Here is a 19,833-nt window from a genome sequence, read left to right on the forward strand (position 1 = left end):
CACTAGGTTCACACCTATGAAGTGATGAAAGAGATTATCATTTATTTATTTATTTTTGGCCTGTTTTTTTATGTGTGCTACGACCTAACCTCTAGGACCAAGAGGTTCGGTCGTAGCACTCATAAAAAAACCTAGAGTCTAGTTCATCTTGTAGCATTCTATCTTTACATGGACATGTTTCAACTTCCTGTTAAAAGCTACACTTTCAGGACTTTTCACTACGTAAAAGATGGGTTATTTTGTTGATGGCCATGACAACAGTCCTCAACAGTCACGCTGTCGTCACATCCCTGTATTTACCCATCGCCATGGCCTCCACGCTAACGCTGTAAAACTGTTTAACGTTACATTAACCCTGACACACGCTGACTCAGACCAGCGATGGTCGACCGAAGCAACACATTCCACTCATTTAGCCCTGTCAGCGCAACCAAAACATTTCAAGATCCCTGGATATTTCATGTTAATTGGACATTTGATTCTTAAGCATAGTCACTTTTTTACTCATTTTAATTTGAATCAAAATAAAACGATAAAATAGAACTTCTCTAATAAACGTTTTTAAGATGCCTGGATGTCTGAGTGTCTTATCTTCTCTCTATTTTGTTGTAAATAGACAGAATGTTTAATGTAAATATATGCAAATCTACAGTTAATTAAATGCCGGGAGCAGCGGGAGGTTTGATCTAATGAAGTAACAGCACACGAGCAAACAGGACGTTACATGATGTCAACAGCAGAGTCCTTGATGAGGAGTTGTCATAATGTTTGAGGAGTCGGGTATTGGTTTAATCTTGGGTTTGGTGTCGCAATTTAGTTTAATCCTGGTCAGTTTGTTTTAACGTTTGCGATTGAGTTAGTCGTTAGTTAGCCTTATTGTTCCATTTACGCTTACTTCCTATATTTAAGTCTGTTTTTAAATAATAAAAAGCAAACAGAACAGGACCAGCAAGTGACAAAAGACAGAAAAGTAAAAATAGTCAGTCTAATTGTCTCAGTTCAAAGTCAAAGTACATTTTTACTAGGGCTGGGCAACGATTAAAATTTTTAATCGCGATTAATCACATTATTTCCCTGATTAATCACGATTAATCGCATTTTTCCGTGCAAAATTCAAAATGAATTCAAAAAAGAAGTGTAAAGTGCATCAGCATTTTTATTCAGTAGCAGTTAAATAAAATATGAAGTATTCACTTGCCACAAAATCCTGAGCCACAATCATTAAAGATGAACAGGCCACTTTAGAGGTAATGTCAGAAACATTGTAATCTCATTAAACATTAGACACTCAAAACACATTTTAGGAGCAGCAGAACCAGTCTAGTACCAAATGTCCCTAAAGCAGAAAACACTTCAGTACAGTTTGTACATTCTTAGAACTTGACACTAAAGCGCCATAACATTAGTTGTGCAAACAAACACTTAACAACCATTTAAATACAAATAAATACATTGTGTACATTTTAACTTAAACAATGTTATCAAACACAAAACTAAAGCTTATTGCCACTGCCAGGGCATTGAAAAGAACCAGAAAAGTTTGTAGATTCCTAAAACTGGGTGTTTTTTTACAGATCTCCCCAGCTACGGTGCCCCTGGCCGGACCTGCTCACGCGGGCCCCCGGCCGGACCTGCTCACGCGGGCCCCCGGCCGGACCTGCTCATGCGGGCCGCCGGCGGGTTGCCTCGCCTGGCGCCTAGCAGCTGACTTTGTAAAGTTAATAAACCAAAGCAATCTTTAAACTCCATTTACACCACGAGAAAAGCAACACAGCACAACTCCTCCACTGAGCATGTGCAGGACGACTCGACTCTACTGAGCATGTGCAGGACGACTCGACTCTACTGAGCATGTGCAGGACGACTCGACTCCACTGAGCATGTGCAGGACGACTCGACTCCACTGAGCATGTGCAGGACGACTCGACTCCACTGAGCATGTGCAGGACGACTCGACTCCACTGAGCATGTGCAGGACGACTCAACTCCACTGAGCATGTGCAGGACGACTCCACTGAGCATGTGCAGGACGACTCCACTGAGCATGTGCAGGACGACTCAACTCCACTGAGCATGTGCAGGACGACTCGACTCCACTGAGCATGTGCAGGACGACTCCACTGAGCATGTGCAGGACGACTCGAGGACGACTCGACTCCACTGAGCATGTGCAGACGACTCGACTCCACTGAGCATGTGCAGTACGACTCGACTCCACTGAGCATGTGCAGACGACTCGACTCCACTGAGCATGTGCAGGACCACTCGACTCCACTGAGCATGTGCAGGACGACTTGGACGCACGTCTGCTGCTGAGTGTATTCTACGGCCGTGAGTCCGGCGCGTCGAGAACGCGCGTCCGGTGCGTTTGTCTTTCTAATGTACACGCGCTCAAATTCTGCGTCGGGCGCGATTCGTCCGCAGCGGTTTGTACGAGGCTTTAGAACTGGTGCGGACCAGGGGAATCCGACCTGCGTTAAGGCGCGTTAAAATAATTGATTGCGTTAAATAAGTGATGAGTTAACGCGATAATAACGCGTTAACTTGTCCAGCCCTAATTATTACATTCGAAATATCCAACGTTGTTTCAGTTCAGTCCTTGACAGTCAGCTCCACCCTCTTATCCATGTTCTTGTTATTTCGTTTTGCAGTAAAACAGTAAATTCAAGCCCATCCCACAGGTATCCATCAATCATTGCCATTGTTGGTGTTTTATGTCCTTGGTACATAGTGTTGAAATCAAATGGAATGTCAATGTTAAAGACTCTGCAGTGGCTCATTAATCTCAGTCCAATATTCCTGAACAATGGGACAGTCCCCAAACACAGAAAAGTGAGTGATGTGCTATTTGGCAGCCACAGTCTCTCCCAGTAAGTATTTCCCAGGGAGCCGTGCGCACTTTAACATTGGTTTATAAAATAATCTGATACATTTTGCCGACAGAATTCTTTCCGAACATGATATATATGTATTTTTTCATTGTTTTGTGTCATTTTATTTTGACTCTAGCATTATATTAGCAGAGTAAAATGTGGAAATGTTACCCACAATCCCCTCTTTCTTTATTTGCCATCCCCGCTAATTATGAACCACAGATAAATAAGCAGGAAATGCCTTGGGCCAGAGTGTAAACCGGTGTCATTTGAACCTATATGAACCTGTTCACGTCCCGGGATGAGTGGGTCAGTGAGGCAGGAGCAGTGATTTCGAGGTGGGACGGGCCCGGCGCTGCAGCTCATCCCTTTGTTTGGATTCAGAAGAGGAAATGGCCACATTCCTGACATTAACATGACCATAGGCTGGAGCCAGCTTCAGTCTGTTGTTTTGGTTTTGGGGGTGATCGGGGTGCGACCACAGGCCAGATGAACACTGGGAGGTGGGGGGGGGGGAGGGGGGGTGAATACCTGGGGCTGTCCTGGTTCTTCATACATACAATTTATTTAAAAAAAATTGACAATACTAAAAACAACTGCAATATATAATCCAAATATTCATGTAAAGTACTTCATGAGGTGATGCTCTGTTCCAATTTTCAGTGTCATTTAATGTTGCATATGCATTTACTTTAAGTCCACAATATCTGCTACTTTGATTTCAGAGTTGATTAATTAACTTATTAAGGAAGCTTGCATGAGTCCATGGATAGTAAAGGTAAAAATCTGAAAATATGATATAAAATATTAGTTTAATGCCATATTATAGCAGAAGGAACAACATTTCCATGGAAACAAGTAGAAGGAGACTCCTTCAGGCCAAGTACGATTCAGGTTTGTGGAGCTACAAGTCAGCTCACACATTTTAGACCTTTTTTGAGTGCTTTACAAACAACCAAACTGAAAAAAACATCCTTTTATTTTAGTTTGTTTTTTGGTTAAAAGGTTACGCACTGGGACTTTAACTAACAATGATTTTTTCTGGTGTAAACAGTTTGAGTGAAACCTTCAGTTGTTTCCCCAGAGCTCGATGCCATGGCCGTCTTTCGTTTGTCCAAAAACATGAACCTCTGTCTTGTGTTTACAGAGAGAGTTTTACCCAGAACTGCTGCTGCTGCACCTGTCGCTCCAGAAACTCTCCTCTTCAGCAGAAAAGTCAATACATTAAACACACACCACAAGATGGACGTCAAACAGGTCAGAGCATTTTAAGAAGCTCCAACTTAGTTCTGAGAAACAGCATTTTTTGTCCTGTAGGTTTTATAAAACAGATTAGAGCTTGTGTTAAAGAAAGACCTGCTTCATTCATCATGTTCAGTGTTATTTCAACGCTGTATGGGACTTGACTTATTTGTCAATAACTTTTGAATCATAGAGTGAAATAAGTAACTTGTATGTTTCATTATCGTCACCAATGAACTAAAAACATGTTTCATTCTGCTATTCATTTATTGTAGCTCAGGTTTTTGTAATAATATTTTGATTTAAGAAAGATTTAGTTTTGGATTATCCAGCAGTGTCAGTGGCATTTAAAGTAGTTTAAATATAATTGTTTATCATGATATTTTCTTAAACAATCAGAAAATCAGAATTAGAAAAGATTTACTGCCAATGAACAGGATTCACAATCATAGGAACTTGCTTTGGTGATTCGGGTGCAACATAAAATAATGAACAATGATAAAAAACAACCTATATAAGTAAAAAAAAAAAAAAAAAAACATTAAAATCTGCTATAAATTTCCGAACAGAAACATTCAAAACAAAGAGCACCAAAAGGGCCTTCAGTGGAGCCGTCTAACAATATACTGTACTTATCGTAACAGGCTCAGTGACTGGATATTAATGAATGTCACTGGAGTGACAGCGCTACGAGCTAAAGGCTATGAAGTGACTGACTTGTTCAAAATGCAAACCAGTTAGTTCAGAATCCAGCAATAATAAAAGATCACCTCAAAATTCAGAACCACATCCCATGAAGTCAAACTCAATACCAAGAACAAAAAAAACCTAAAACCTTTTTGTACATCTATTGGAAGGTTGTGGCCGCGTGCAAAGGTCAGGGCGGGTCTGATACTCATCTCCACTCGCGCTCGCTTTGAATTAGCCTAAACAAATTAGCACTGGCTTCTTCATTCAATCAGATGCTTTTAGTGGAGGCAAAGTATTGACTTACGCGGCTGGTGGAGGATGGGATCATCTATATTGATTTATAATGATCTGCTGAAGTCAGTGAGGTCTGTTGTGTCCAGTGAGAGCAGCAAAAAGGAGGATTTTTCTACAAAATGTTGGATATTGAAGTGTAAACTGGCATTGGTAAATTTCAAACAAACAAAAATTGTGAAATTGTTGTGGTATTTTAAGATATATTGCTTTGTACACAAGATATACAGTGCAAACTTTGAATATAGACTTGGTTCTTATGACTTGAATCCAGAATATAAATCTATAAGTTAGATTGAATTGATTGTGTTTCAAGACATTTCACAATAATTTTGCTTTATAATGTCTGTTTGGCAAATCCTCTTGTCAAGTCAGGTATTAAAAAACAGGAAGTGAAAGACTCAAGTATCAAGTAATTGTAACAGAAATGGAAAAACTAAACTCGTTCAAGTCATTTCAACTCGTATACCTATCGGTGCGTATACATTAGATTTGTGGTTAGTTGTGCTTGTTACGGAAGCTTTAAGTTTCTATTTTCTACATCCACGTGTTTGAATATGCAACACAATCAATAATATGTTATATACAGTATCAGTGCATTTGTTTCTACCCTTCATTTTAGCATCAAGATTCAACTTCCTGTCATTAACTGCATTGGATTAATAACACAATCTCACCATTTCAGCCACGTTCAAGCCAAGCAGTCAATGAATCTGTGTCTTACAAAGAGCCAGTGTTTAAACGTGTAAATGACTTTATTCTTCCACAACAGATGCAAATGAACTGGGCAGGTCTCCACTTCACTCCATTGACTTTTCCCACGCACACAACAGCAGATTTAAATGACGTTTTTTTAAATAGGATTCATCTAAAAGCACAAGTATGTTTGTTTCTCATTATAAAGAAATGAAAGACATGTTGTGTGATCATCTTTTAGGGCATTAAGTCGAATTTTTGGATTTGAGGAACACAAACGGTCAGTGTTTGGCTCACAACAAAGACCTGTGTCAACACAAAACCTCTTTTAAATGGATGAGCTCATACTTTGACTGCAAGTCTTGTGTTTATTGAAAATATCTTATCTGGGAAAAGATAAGAGAATAATTAAGTTTCCCAGTTGAAGTAGTATAATGTTACTTCAAATAAATATGTCTGTGAGATTAAGTAGTCACGTCTATGCTGATATTTATCTCACAACTGCCATTACTGCAGCTCGTTGGTATTATTACTGCTACTATAAAAAATATACTAGTGCCTCTGCTTCCCATGTACGGTGTGTCTGTAATGTGCTGCCACAACTACACACAATACTATTCATTTAGCTGTTTAATCTGTACTTGATTCAACCCTGTCCAGAGGTTGTTTAACGCTAAACCACAGTCTTCTTCTTTAATTACTTACTTACGTACTATTACTGCTACTACTACTACTACTACTACTACTACTACTACTGCTACTACTACTAATGGCAGTGTGTGCTTGGATGAGGTACATTTTATTTTAACTCCATGTACTTTGAGATACAGGATAGTGTCAGGATTAGATAGATTAGATAAATAAATGTCAAGACTATTTGGTTAATCAATTGTTATTCAGGTCAGAATATAATTGTAAGAACTAAAAATTGTGACTTTTCTTAATAATTTCAATTCAATCTGTGCTCCAGAAAGTACACTTAAATGTATAGTGCATTTTATGTGGCTGTTTATGTGAAGTTTGAGTTTATAAAGCTGGTACTATTAGAACAATAACATATCAGATGAAAGAAAACTAATGATTTCACTTTTATTTTGTCGATCTCGTACATTTCTAACTATTCTAAGTGACCTCAGAAGCCTTATGTTGTAACCTACGAAGAATGTGACAAACAATGCAGGTCTGTTTATTCAATAACAGGTTGCAACCATTAAAATAAAGAGCTGAGCCTGTTAAAGGATGTGATATTGGATGAAATCTGCAGTAATGATGTTGGGATCGTGTGTGATTGGGCTCCAGGCCGTAGAGGCAGATGTTTGAACTAACAAAGCACAGCCGGCCTCCACGGTCTTGCCCCGAAGCACAAGGGCAGAGGCACCTGTCAGTGCGGCAGATGGACACACTACACCCACCAGGAATGCACTGGGACGCCAGCAAAACACAGCCATGCAAGGGAACAATGAGACATACAGCCGGGGAACACATTATATTGAATATTAGATGAATACGCTCGGGAGACACGAGTGAAAATCATACTGGTGTAATATTTGTGATTACACCCACACAAAGAGACATTGCAGTCAAAATATAACATATAAATAAGCGTTACAGGCATCTGCACATGCTTTTGTCCTGGACTATATCAAGCTAAGTCCTGATTAAGTTCAGAATGAAGTCCTGGCTTAACCCTGTTCAAGTTCCAGGGCAGTAATCACCTATAAGACCTGCTCTGACCTTCGATTCATTGAATAAAAGTGGCGTGGCACGGACAAAAGCTCTCAAAATGGTTAGAATCTCACCCAAAATGTAGACGTACGAGTAGAGAGCATCTTCCAAGTGAAAAGACAGATTAAAATGTCACTCCCACAACTCCAGCAAAACTCACTCCATGTTTCCCCTTTCTCCTGCTGTGCACAAAAAACCTTCAAATCCCAATAAATAAATAATAGTTAATTAATTGATAATCGACTTATAAAAACTGTGGTCAACTAAGACAGATTAATGAACTACAGTCTTCATATTCTCTGTAAACATACTAGATTTAAATAAATATGGATTGTGGATCTTTATAAGAGTTCAGCATTTCAGGAAGAATCATCTTTGTGCTTCGTAAAGGTTGGGACGGACTAGCTGAGGTGGCCTATGACTCTCCTGCTGCGGCGACGGCAACTTAGAGGAAGCAGAGAAAATCAATTCATGAGGTCAGACGTGACCTCATGAATTGGTGAAATCGATTGATGAAATCAGGTGATAAGTTGAGCGATCCAGTTCGGTTAAACAATTATGACCATTATCCCGCCGCCAAAAGTCTGTGTACCGCCTGTTTCTCTGGCTGTACAAGTGCATTCATCCTTCGCTGGCATCGCTGTGTACTACTATTATAAGGGAGCAGGTGTAGGCCCGTTTTCCACTGCATCCACCACAGCTGTAGATGCCCAGACGGTTCCACCAAATTCATTTCACCTCCTGATCGCTGCATTGTGCCAAAATCAGCCACAACAAGTCCAAACGTGAGGCTGCGCTCGCTCACATTCCCGCTGCAGCAGTCGGAGCAGGTGGCGGGCGGGGAAGGGGACAGATAAGGACGTTTGGATGTGAGGGGTGCACACATGTGGGACGGGGAGCAGGTGTGGACCGCTGGGACTGTCCACAGGGGGAGCAGGGGTCAGATTGTGGGGTTAGGGTTAAAGTGGTGTGAAGGTGGCAACAAATACATCAAGATTGCATTCATTTATGAGGAATTTTCAGTTAAAGATTCCATTTTTGTGTTGGTTTTACTCCCAGAACATGGACTAAAAACTTTTTGACAAAAATCAGGCTTCATCTAATTGGAAAAAAATAAATAATTCTATTGCAAAGTTGTAAGAAAGAGCCATGTGTGTCACTATAAGAGAGCGGATTGGTGGTCCACCCCAAAATACTTGACCAAGAGGTGTAGTCTGGACGCCATTTTAATCTCCCCAAGTTCAGATGGGTGTGATTGACAGGCGGTTTAGCCAATCAGAGCCAGGCACGACGCATCTGTATCGAAATAAATATGGCTGATTACGAGAAAAAAAGAAAACGCACAGGGGAATAAAAACGTCACGAGTTTATGCAGAATCAAGGAGCGAAGCACGACTAATCTGAGGTGAAAGAAGTTTGATGTTGTTGTAAATTATGGCGAGTGCCTCTGTTTCACATGCGTCACAGAAACACATGAACAAGGCTGCTCGGTTCTGTCTGAGTTGAAGATTTATGTAATTTCTTTTGAGAGTTAGACACACATTTGATTGATTTAAATGCGCACTTCCTCTTTTTGCAGTTGGGAAATCAGGTACTGCAGCTTTAAGTCCTCCTCAGTCACTATTTTGAACATGACCAGCAAATCTGTCGTTCAATCCTCATGTGTAACACTCAATATTAAAAAGACAGTTGGTATGTACGTTACCAAATCAAACAAAATTAAAGATATACCTCAAATCTCTGTCGATGGAACAACAATAAACACCCGGGTTTATTTAGCTGAAACTTTGTCTTTCAAAAAACATATAAAAAAGTATGCAACTCAACATAAGAGGAACAGTGATCAAATCGCTCAGCTCTCTCTATAACAAGCATTAAACGGAATTGACAAAACAACACTTCGTTATGACCATTGCAACATCCGTAGTTCTGGATCAGTGGTTCTACCTAAGAAATGATTTGGCCGATTACTACCAAATATACAACAAGACTATTCTAAGCCTCTTGACTAAAAGACAATTGCTTTACTAGTTCTGAACAAGGACAAACTCAAAAAGAGGACAAAAACACGGATTAAATTGACTTTATCTTCTGAAAATGTTTGAACTGCAGCGTACCACAGTTTGAAAACCACTGCTCTAGATTTTGGATCAACAGTTGTAATCAAAATAATGATTCTATTTATTCTACTGGTATTCAATAACATCAAGTAGTTGAACTCAATGCACTACCTGTCTTATTTCTAAGTCACCTATGCAGTTATATAAGTGAATATCTTTAATATGTATTTACTTTTACAGTAAATATAGGTGGAATAAAGTATAAAATGTCCTGACTTATGATTTACTGTGTGAATTGATTGTACTCAAAGGAACCCTAACCCAGTTCTGGGACTGAATGTGAGGAATGAGGAAATCCCACCCTGAACCGGCAGATAACACACAGGAAAAGGTCCAGCAACAGCAACACAGCAGCACAGCACCACTAATACTGTGTTCTGACCACTAATGATGTGTTCTGTGTTTGAGGTGACAATTCAAGCATTTTGTGAATATCAAAGTGTTTTTAAGTTTTTGTCTCTTTAGTTCATTTGATTGTTGTTTATTAGTCCTGTGATAGTTCCATCCTTGGATAACTACAAATGATCATAGTCACAGTATAAGTATAGGTCCAGTGGTAGTGGTAGTAAAGCAGGGGCCAAGATACAATAGTAGAAATATAACTCACATTAGCCTTAGTAGTAGTAGGAGAAATACAAGCAGGAGATCAAGTGAAGTCACATTGAGTATTTCTTTGTTTCATCAGAGTGACAAACTATAAAACACTGTTTAAATTCACAATTCAACACTTTTCCATTAGCTTTATATCTTCACACACATCAGTGGGCATTATACTGGCCCAGGTTGTAGCGCTGGGCGGCTCTGACACAGTTTCCTCTGTCGGGCCCTGTCTCCCTCGCCTCGATCGTTTGACTGCATGTTTCTGGACATTTGCTCCCATTGTCCCGGACTTCCTCTGGACTCAGGCTGGACTCACTCAGCTGCAAAGGAATGTGTCCGGCCCTTTCCCCAAATTACCAATGTCCCCTTGGGTTTCAGAGGCCAATTTATGTCCCTCTCTCTATAATGTTGGGGAGAAAAAGTGGTTCCATGCCGACCGGAAGACATAAAGCAGTGAAGTGCTGATGTTTCAGTGGCACTATGTTGTTATAGGCGTATCAGCTCAAAGTATCAATATAGCAATATATTGTGACATTCTTGGCAATACGCATATCGATCCAGAGATGTGCGTCGTGAAACTTTAAGACAAAAGAAATTCATTACGAATGGCAAAATGATAGACTTGATTACCTGCTGACTGCTGCATTAAGGCTGTGCTGGGCTGAAAAGGTGACAGCGTTGGGACAATTGCAATATGATATCAAGGGCATTGTGAACATGACATTTCAATGCATTTTGTTTGCTATATAATTAAAACATAGTTTTATTAAACTTAGATATTCATGTATCAGGAGGAAATATATCGTATTAAGCAACAAGATATTGTATTGTGAGGTACTAGGCAATACCCAGCCCTATTTGCTGTATTTATTTTCCCAAATCTGCAACAAAATTATATACATTTGCAAAACCGGCAATTTACAAAACTCACCAAACCAATTTGATTGATTGATTCCTATTTGTGGAGGATCTGAGCACAAGATGACCATAATGCTCTAAATGATTAATCGTTCACTTACCATTCAGCCGAAGTATTGATTTTACTGACAGAAACTCAATGATTAAATAAAGAATCGTTCTCTAACACATGTTTTTTTGCTTGATTATTCTAAAATGTTCAAAATTCTGTTGGCTTTGGTTTGGGTTTGAAATCTATACCAGCTTCTTTGAGCAAGAAGACGAACAGTGGTGATTTCACGACACATTGTCAATTTAGTGATTTTAGAGGCCAATGTATGACCCTTACTCTCATTTGGGGAGAATGAAAGTTCTTCCGAGCAGACAGGAAGCTGGACCTGCAGCAGAGGCCCAGACGACGCCCGTGTAGTTTATTTATGTCCCAACATCAAACAGGGTCCATGTCGTGCACAAGAGGGAAATGCGCAGAAGTATTGTGGCAGGTGAAGCATTAGTTACAATAATATTTTGAACACAAATATTGTTCACGTGCCATCTCCCCACGCTGCTAACTGGACATACTACACTTATACTAGCATTGTAAACTGCAATATTGTAATATCATAAATAGGAATGAATCCACTTCTCATTCATAACTGCAGAACAGACAAGCTCCACCATAACAAGCAGCATATTTTCATAAATGTGTCACTGTTGAAAAAAGGTTTCATGACCTTCAATAATCCTGTGTGTCTGACTCAGGGTTTACATTTTTGGAATAATTGAACGTTTCTGAGCACACATAATGATGAGAGAACACTTTTAACATAGTTAGCAGCTCGTAAAAGTCAATTGACATAATATTTCCCCTTTAAAGCAGCAAGAACAAAACAAACAAATGAATGATCATCTAAAGCCAAAGAAGGAACTATCTTCTCTTGTTGGCGGAACACATTTGACCACCTCCAGGACAAAAGACGCCCCTTGATCACAACACGTCCTTTGTCTAGTTGTTTTCCTCCTCACCCATTCTCCTCTTTTATACAACCATTATTGTCGATCACACCTGTCACCATTGATGCGTCTGAATGCGTGTTTTTGATTTTCACTCAAAGACCTCCATGTGCCCCCCCTGCCCTGCCCTGTAAATAAAAGGGCGCAGAGGCAGGCTGAGATAAGCACTATACCTCCAGATGGTAGACTGCATATCAAGGGCGTTGGAGCCAAAGAAGGAATGAGGAAATCCCACCCCTGCTCCTATCCCGTGTGGAGATGGGGGGCAGGAAGTGGGCCCATTTGCATACTCCACAGCGGGACGGTGGAGGGGTGACGGGGTTAAAAGCGTGGGAGGAGAGCTGCGCTGCACTGATAGGGCAAAGGCAGGTGGCTATTACGGCTAATGACATCCACAGACTGCGGAGATAAAGAACAGGCATTTACTGCAGCCATGACTCCTACAACATTATGCAGCAGCTGAGAGAGACGCAGAGAGCACACTGTGTCTCCAACACTCACAGCCCCAGAGCAAACATTCAAAACGGAATTTTTAAAATAACTTGGATGCGTTACATTGCTGTTTTGAGAGGAATTTGGAATGTACTGTATAATGAGCCAAAACAAGCAGAAACCCTGCCATAAATGATCATAATGTGAGGGGAAAATGCATCCATGAGAGGTGATTTATGAAAGCAAAGACGCAAAGATAGTTAAAAACAATAGAAACGGGTGTGTTGAAGTATACAGCATCGAACCAATGTTAATTTACATTTTGCCATGGGACTTATGCACAAAGACAGAACAGACTAAATGTGGTAAGAACATGATGATGGAGGGGAAAGCTAGTGGCTACTTATTCATCTTCATTTTCATTGTAAATATTACTTAAAAGTGGAGGTGCCAATACATTTTTTTAATCAAGATTCAAGTATTTCAAATTGTAAATGATATGTTTGATCTCATTACTCTGTCACTAAAAACATTTCTATAAGTTATTGTCCTTTCCCTCTGCATCTACTGCATTGTAACACCAACATTTCCCCATGTGTGGACAATAAAGGCATATCTTATTAGGCCCGAGCGCCACAAGCTGGCGAGAGGCCTATTAATCTCGTAAGGCCGTGCGAAGCACGGCTGCGAAAGTGCGCACGTAGTGCGCATGAAATTGAGCGCGAAGCGCTCGCCCACTTCCAAACACTCACTAACGCACTCCTTCACTCATGCACGCCCCGTGCATACTAATTAGTAGTAGGAAAATGGAACATTACCGTTGTAAACGGGCGAAGCCCGTGCAAAAGTGCGCACTAAGCGCACTAACCCTTACATTGAGATGAAGCGGTCGTCATCCCCATATAAAGCACTCATTTGCGCTAAGTAGCTCACGAATACGTTCCCCATCTCTTGCATGTTCCGTGCATGTAATGCAAAAATTGAACATTATTACTGTATAGGCGGAGCCCACTCAAAATTAACGAAAGTACCCGTCAGTGACCAGGGACCCACACCATGAGGTAGGAAAGCGCGAGCGCTTTCCGAAAATGTATAGTTTATGATATTTGAAAAATGGGAAACATTGTTTTCGCATCGGAATATTATTCTTTCTTCTTTCTTTTTCTTTCTTCTCGGGACCAACCCCCCTATTTTTCACCCAGTGAACATTGACGAAAAGTCACAAAAATTTGCACACCTCTAAAAATCGTGCCTCTCTACATTCCCTTTTCTAAAATAAAAAAAATTGGCGCGTCAGCGCCCCCAAATGTACCAAAAATGCATTGAGAGATGGGAAATGACCCAAAAAAAATCTGATCGTAGAATCATGAAATTTGGCGCAGAGGTAGATGGTGATAAGAGAAGTAAAAAATATTATTACGGCAACGGCGTCCGCCCAACCAAATGTCGGCCATATTGCTTCAAAAATGGCTAAACATGACTTCGGAGTTTTTCCAAACGTCGTACTTTTACGAACTCCTCCCAGGGCGTTGGCCCTAAAAAGCTGAAATTTGGTGAAAATGGTTCTGAGGAGTGGGACATCAAAAGTTATTCAAATTACATTGATACCTCTCACGGTCTCTGAGCGGCGAAGCCACAAACTGTAGCAAGAATTTCAGAAATCTCCCAAATTTAACATTTCTGCCGTTTGCGCAGATAAAGTCCGAATTGCGTCAAATTAGAATCAGTTGTTAAACTCTTTGCCCTAAACCTACTTGAAGTGAAATAAATTAATTTGGAGCCACAGCGCCCCCTACAGATTTTATATGGAGGTTAAATGTTTAGTTTTGCGAAATTATATGAAATTTGACACACAACTCGATTTTGGCATCCCCATCAAAAAAGTCAATGAGACCCATGTCATAATTGTTATGGCGTTGCCGTAACGATGACCGAAACCTTCCATGTTATTCCAATGGGGAAATCGCCAGAACATGTTTACACTTTAGACTTTCACAAACTCCTCTTAGGGCGTCAGCCCTATTAACCTGAAATTTGGTGAGACTCATCTTCAGGTGTGGACCATCAAAAGTTATCCACATTTTTATTCAAAGAGTCACGGTGTCTGTGCGGCAAAGCCGCACATTTTGCCAAGAATTCAAAATAAAATTGCTTTTTGATGGTAAAACAAAGGGGAGAAGATGTGACAGCGTCACAGATTCAGCAGTAGGCGTAATAAAAGGACAATTGTCCTCCTCTTGCGGCGTGGTGGCGGCGTGGTGAGGGCCGATCATTGCCGCTTGCGGCTATATTCTTATCTTATTTCGAGATCAGACTTTGGAGGAATAAACTGGATTTTTCTTGTGTTAAATTTTACTAATTCAAAACTTAAAATTGCATAAGTGCAGGAAATTAACACTGAAAGACTTGTTTTTAATACGACTGATTCTCTTTTTCCCATATCGACAGCTAATTCTACGTTTGACTGGCATTAGTTTACTTATGTAAAAAGGTCACTTGAACTTGGATTGCCCTCTGATAATCACACCACTTTATAAATCAGTGCAAACAATGGTAAACCTTGATACTTTCAGAGCGTATATTCACTAAACACTAAAGTAAAAAATAAAATTGTAACATAAGAAGACTGGATTTCACATTGCATCCACTAAATCCTAATTCCTGCTTCACATCCAACAAAAAGAAAAGATTCAAACACACACTTCTGTCAATGCACTTTCCATTGGTACAAACTCCAGGCTTCTGCAAACAATCCCCTCTGTGTGTGTCGCTCAAAACATGTATTTTAAGCTCCGAGTCTCACAGAATAACATCGAGTTCCCAAAGCATTTGCAGAGTCAACACAGAGACAACAACTGCGAGAAAGTCCTGATTTACACCCTCAACATCTCTGGACAGCGGAGCACAGGTGACCACGGTCCTCCTCTGATCTTCTGTGTAACGACAATTTTATGATCACTCATTTAGGCCCTGACAAAAGAGACTCAGTGAAGTCGATCCAAGCATGAAAGCACAAGGAAATATAGAGGTGAAAGGAATTTAAATTGGCCTTTTCAGATTCCTCGTGTGCAGCCGAGGGAGGTAATGAGTACATTTTACTTTGACATACAGTGGTTTGAAAAAGTAGAATTTTCCTTTCCACTTTGTGTTTCTCTCACAAAAACTGCCAATATTTTTTTTTTTTTTAAGTTTGTGACGTGACAAAAAGTGGCAAAGTTGCATGAGTGCGAATACTTTTGTTGCAAGTCACTGTAACTGTACTTTGGTGTACAGTGTCATAGGGGGGTGGGGAGGGTATAGAGCTTTGTATAGATAAAGAAGTCATTTGCGATGTGTTAAATGTGATAAAGCTGGTTTATCAGTTTAGCACTATGCAGACAGCAGCTGTCCACGGGTAATGAGCCATGAAAACACTTTCCCTCCTCATCCACACAACATGCACCATATAATAGACTTTACAACATTCAGACTTCTTGGCTGGGTCCACCAGTGCACGGCGCTCTCCATTTGTAATGCACGGACATTTGAAAACTATAGAAAGAGCATGTCTAGTTTTATTTTACGATTAAAAAAAAAACCCTGTATTGGTGAGGAGGACAGAAGCAGTGAGCCCATCTAAAGCTCAGAGCATTCCACACCTATCAGACCCAGTTTAAAGAGGAATACAGACTCTTTTTGGATGAAGGCTACACTGACTACAGTTACTGAACAGTGGAGTGTGTGGTTGCTACTGGTTATTGTATTTTTGTGGTTGTCCTCTCTTGATGTGGCCTAAATAATTAGATTTGTTCAAATTTTCCCGTGTAAAAACATTAAATGAAAATGAACATGCGTAATACCAGAACACAACTGTGTACAGTAAATGGCGTTATAGTGGCGTGATATATTTTTATTTAATTAAATTAAGGAGATGAGAAATACTTGTAACAACTATAAAAACTAAGCAGTGTTATAAGAACTCTAACAAAATATAATTGGTAAATGGAGGAATTAGATGTACGCACAATGAGAATAGTACTAAGCCAAATATAGATCCCTGTGGTACGCCAACGCACAAACGTACAAATGTTTATAACTAGTTTTACACATACTTTGCAGCCAGATCTGCATCATGGAAAAGGCCTTTGCGAAAGACCAATGCAGTGCGAGCGTCAGTTCCCAGGGGCTTTCTCTGCTGACGACGAACAAATCAAAACATGGAGCGCTGTTTATGTCACTACAGAATAAAGAATGTAAACCGACCGTCCCCGGTGTGTAGCCCGTATCCAAGCACCAACGTGTATACACATCATTATTTGTTCCCTCTTTATTGTTGGTGAATGTAACAGGATTATCATTGCTCCTGGTCTGTAAAATAACAGAAATAATATAACAGTAGAATTTTTTTTTTTTTAATAAAATAACAACAAACTGACCCAAAAAGGAATAGGCAGAAGTAAAGTACTTGTAAGTGCCTAGCAACAATCCCAACAGAGCTAGTATTGTGTACAATTATGTGAAAAAAGCAGGTTTGAGTTTGAATAATGTTCACCAAAAATGGATATTACCAATACTTTGAATGTCAAAACAATGTTTAAACACTCTTAACATTATCATTATATGACAATTACATACAATACCTTAAATAACTGTTTTCAACTGCGTTCAATGTAGCAGAATTTGGATAAAGCTATATTTACAGAAGCTTTTGAAACAGAACATGGCAGATCAATAAGCCCTGATGATTATTACTACAACACTATGACTTGTTTTAACTTCTGCTTGCAATATGACACAGCAGTAATCATGCACAGATCTGAAACCGTTAGCGTTCCCAGCCTCACCTGTCATACACCACATACTTCTTAGATTGCATCATTCTCGTTTTGGCTCTGAACAAAAGCCTGTCAATCACGCTCCCGTTTGCAGTTACATAAAAGTCAAAATAGTCGACTGGGACTGTCCAGGGGACGTTTGAAATAGAGGAAACCAGAGCATCACACGTGACATTTTTGTGACTTTGTGAGCCTCATTAGACGTGATTGGGCCAGGAATGCTTCCATAACAGATCGAACTGTGGGCACCAAAGAATGCCATTCAACAGGATGCCCCGCCATGTTCCAAGAATTTCTTTATTGACTGTACTGGCCAAAGTTTAGTGGGTTACATGAGCGAGGCGGAGCTGGAACTATCAAACAAGACACGATTCTGAGCAAAAATATAATGGAATCATTGGGAGATAGAGATCCTTCCCTGTTTTGGGAAATGCAACTAAAATGTTACAAAATAATTTTAGTGTTACAATGAAAAAACTGTTAAAAAAAAAAAAGTAAAATTCTTACATTTATTTTATTCTCATTGCCTAATAATACCAGTGACTAGCTTTATAAAAATCAAGCTTTGTGAATAATAAAGTATAAGTACAGTTCTTACAAGTACTGTATATTGTGACCAAATCAACTATTGCATTAACCAATTATTTGTGACATTCCTAATAATAAATCTACAAGCAACAGTTGGTTGTCATTGTCTTCCGATTGCTCAAATCTAAGGATAGAAATCACATAAAATATTATTATTCACAACAGAAACGTTACATGAGTCGCCAGAAAAAATAAGATAATGAGAAGAATCAGATAACACAATGTTTTGGCTTGTGTTAGTTAAATACTGCATTGTTTTTGTTGTATTAGTACAATTCATTTAAAAACAGCCCTTTCAATCTTTAATATTTCCTCATCAGGTGTAACTCTTTGAATGATGTTGCAATCATCTGAAATCAGATCATGGTTGCATGTAAACATAGTCAGTGTTGCTCATTATTAATGGTCTGAATTGGATTTTTAGTCAAATAGACATTGGGTATAATATTTTGACAGGATACAGTGTTTACCTCTTAATTCAATATACTTTTAACAATTACAACAGTGTATAATTAAACGTTTTGAGGACATGAAGAGTAGTTTCTCCTGAACTGAGTATATTAACCCTGTGGAATTAAACCTGCTTTGACTTCCTCTGCTTGTGTCTTAAACCCTCAAATGTACAACAAAACAAAACTAACCCACTTTTTCTAACGGCCACATTACTTCTGAATTAGTGTTTACTCACTGCGTCATGCAAACAGCCACAAACAACGCGCCCGTGTGTGACAATGGAATGTGTCTGGTTTGGCCCCGCTCCCGGGCCCAGAGCGGTGAGCGGGCATTCCAAGGGCCCTGCAGAGACCGTCCCGGGATAAGTCGGGCCAACCTGCTCCCACTGCTCCCACTCCCAATGGGAACAATGAAACACTCCCCCCCCATTAAGTGACAAGTGGGACACGGACACACGCGAGGCACGACAGGCATGTGGCCCAGAGCCGCTGCCAGGGAATGTGCAGCGGAGCGGGCCCCGGAGCCCCGGAGCGGGCCCCGGAGCGGCCCCGGAGCGGCCACAATGATGGGAACAGCGCTTATCTCCCGAGGAAGAGCAAGTGCAGCGGCCCGGGACGACAGGGTAGAAGAGGCCTGCAGGTCAGGTGGAGTAGATCTGCAGGTGAGTAGATCTGCAGGTCAGGTGGAGTAGGCCTGCAGGTCAGGCAGAGGCCTGCAGGTCAGGTGGAGTAGGCCTGCAGGTCAAGCAGAGGCCTGCAGGTCAGGTGGAGTAGGCCTGCAGGTCAGGTGGAGTAGGCCTGCAGGTCAAGCAGAGGCCTGCAGGTCAGGTGGAGTAGGTCTGCAGGTCAGGTGGAGTAGGCCTGCAGGTCAAGCAGAGGTCTGCAGGTCAGGTGGAGTAGGTCTGCAGGTCAGGTGGAGTAGGTCTGCAGGTCAGGTGGAGTAGGCCTGCAGGTCAAGCAGAGGCCTGCAGGTCAGGTGGAGTAGGTCTGCAGGTCAGGTGGCGTAGGCCTGCAGGTCAAGCAGAGGCCTGCAGGTCAGGTGAAGTAGGTCTGCAGGTCAGGTGGAGTAGGTCTGCAGGTCAGGTGGAGTAGGTCTGCAGGTCAAGCAGAGGCCTGCAGGTCAGGTGGAGTAGGTCTGCAGGTCAGGTGGCGTAGGCCTGCAGGTCAAGCAGAGGCCTGCAGGTCAGGTGGAGTAGGTCTGCAGGTCAGGTGGAGTAGGTCTGCAGGTCAGGTGGAGTAGGTCTGCAGGTCAGGTGGAGTAGGCCTGCAGGTCAAGCAGAGGCCTGCAGGTCAGGTGGAGTAGGTCTGCAGGTCAGGTGGCGTAGGCCTGCAGGTCAAGCAGAGGCCTGCAGGTCAGGTGAAGTAGGTCTGCAGGTCAGGTGGAGTAGGTCTGCAGGTC

The sequence above is a fragment of the Eucyclogobius newberryi genome, unplaced genomic scaffold, assembly GCF_026437365.1.
Source record: "Eucyclogobius newberryi isolate DKJ021-1_F unplaced genomic scaffold, fEucNew1.0.hap1 SCAF_9, whole genome shotgun sequence".
NCBI lineage: Eukaryota > Metazoa > Chordata > Actinopteri > Gobiiformes > Gobiidae > Eucyclogobius > Eucyclogobius newberryi.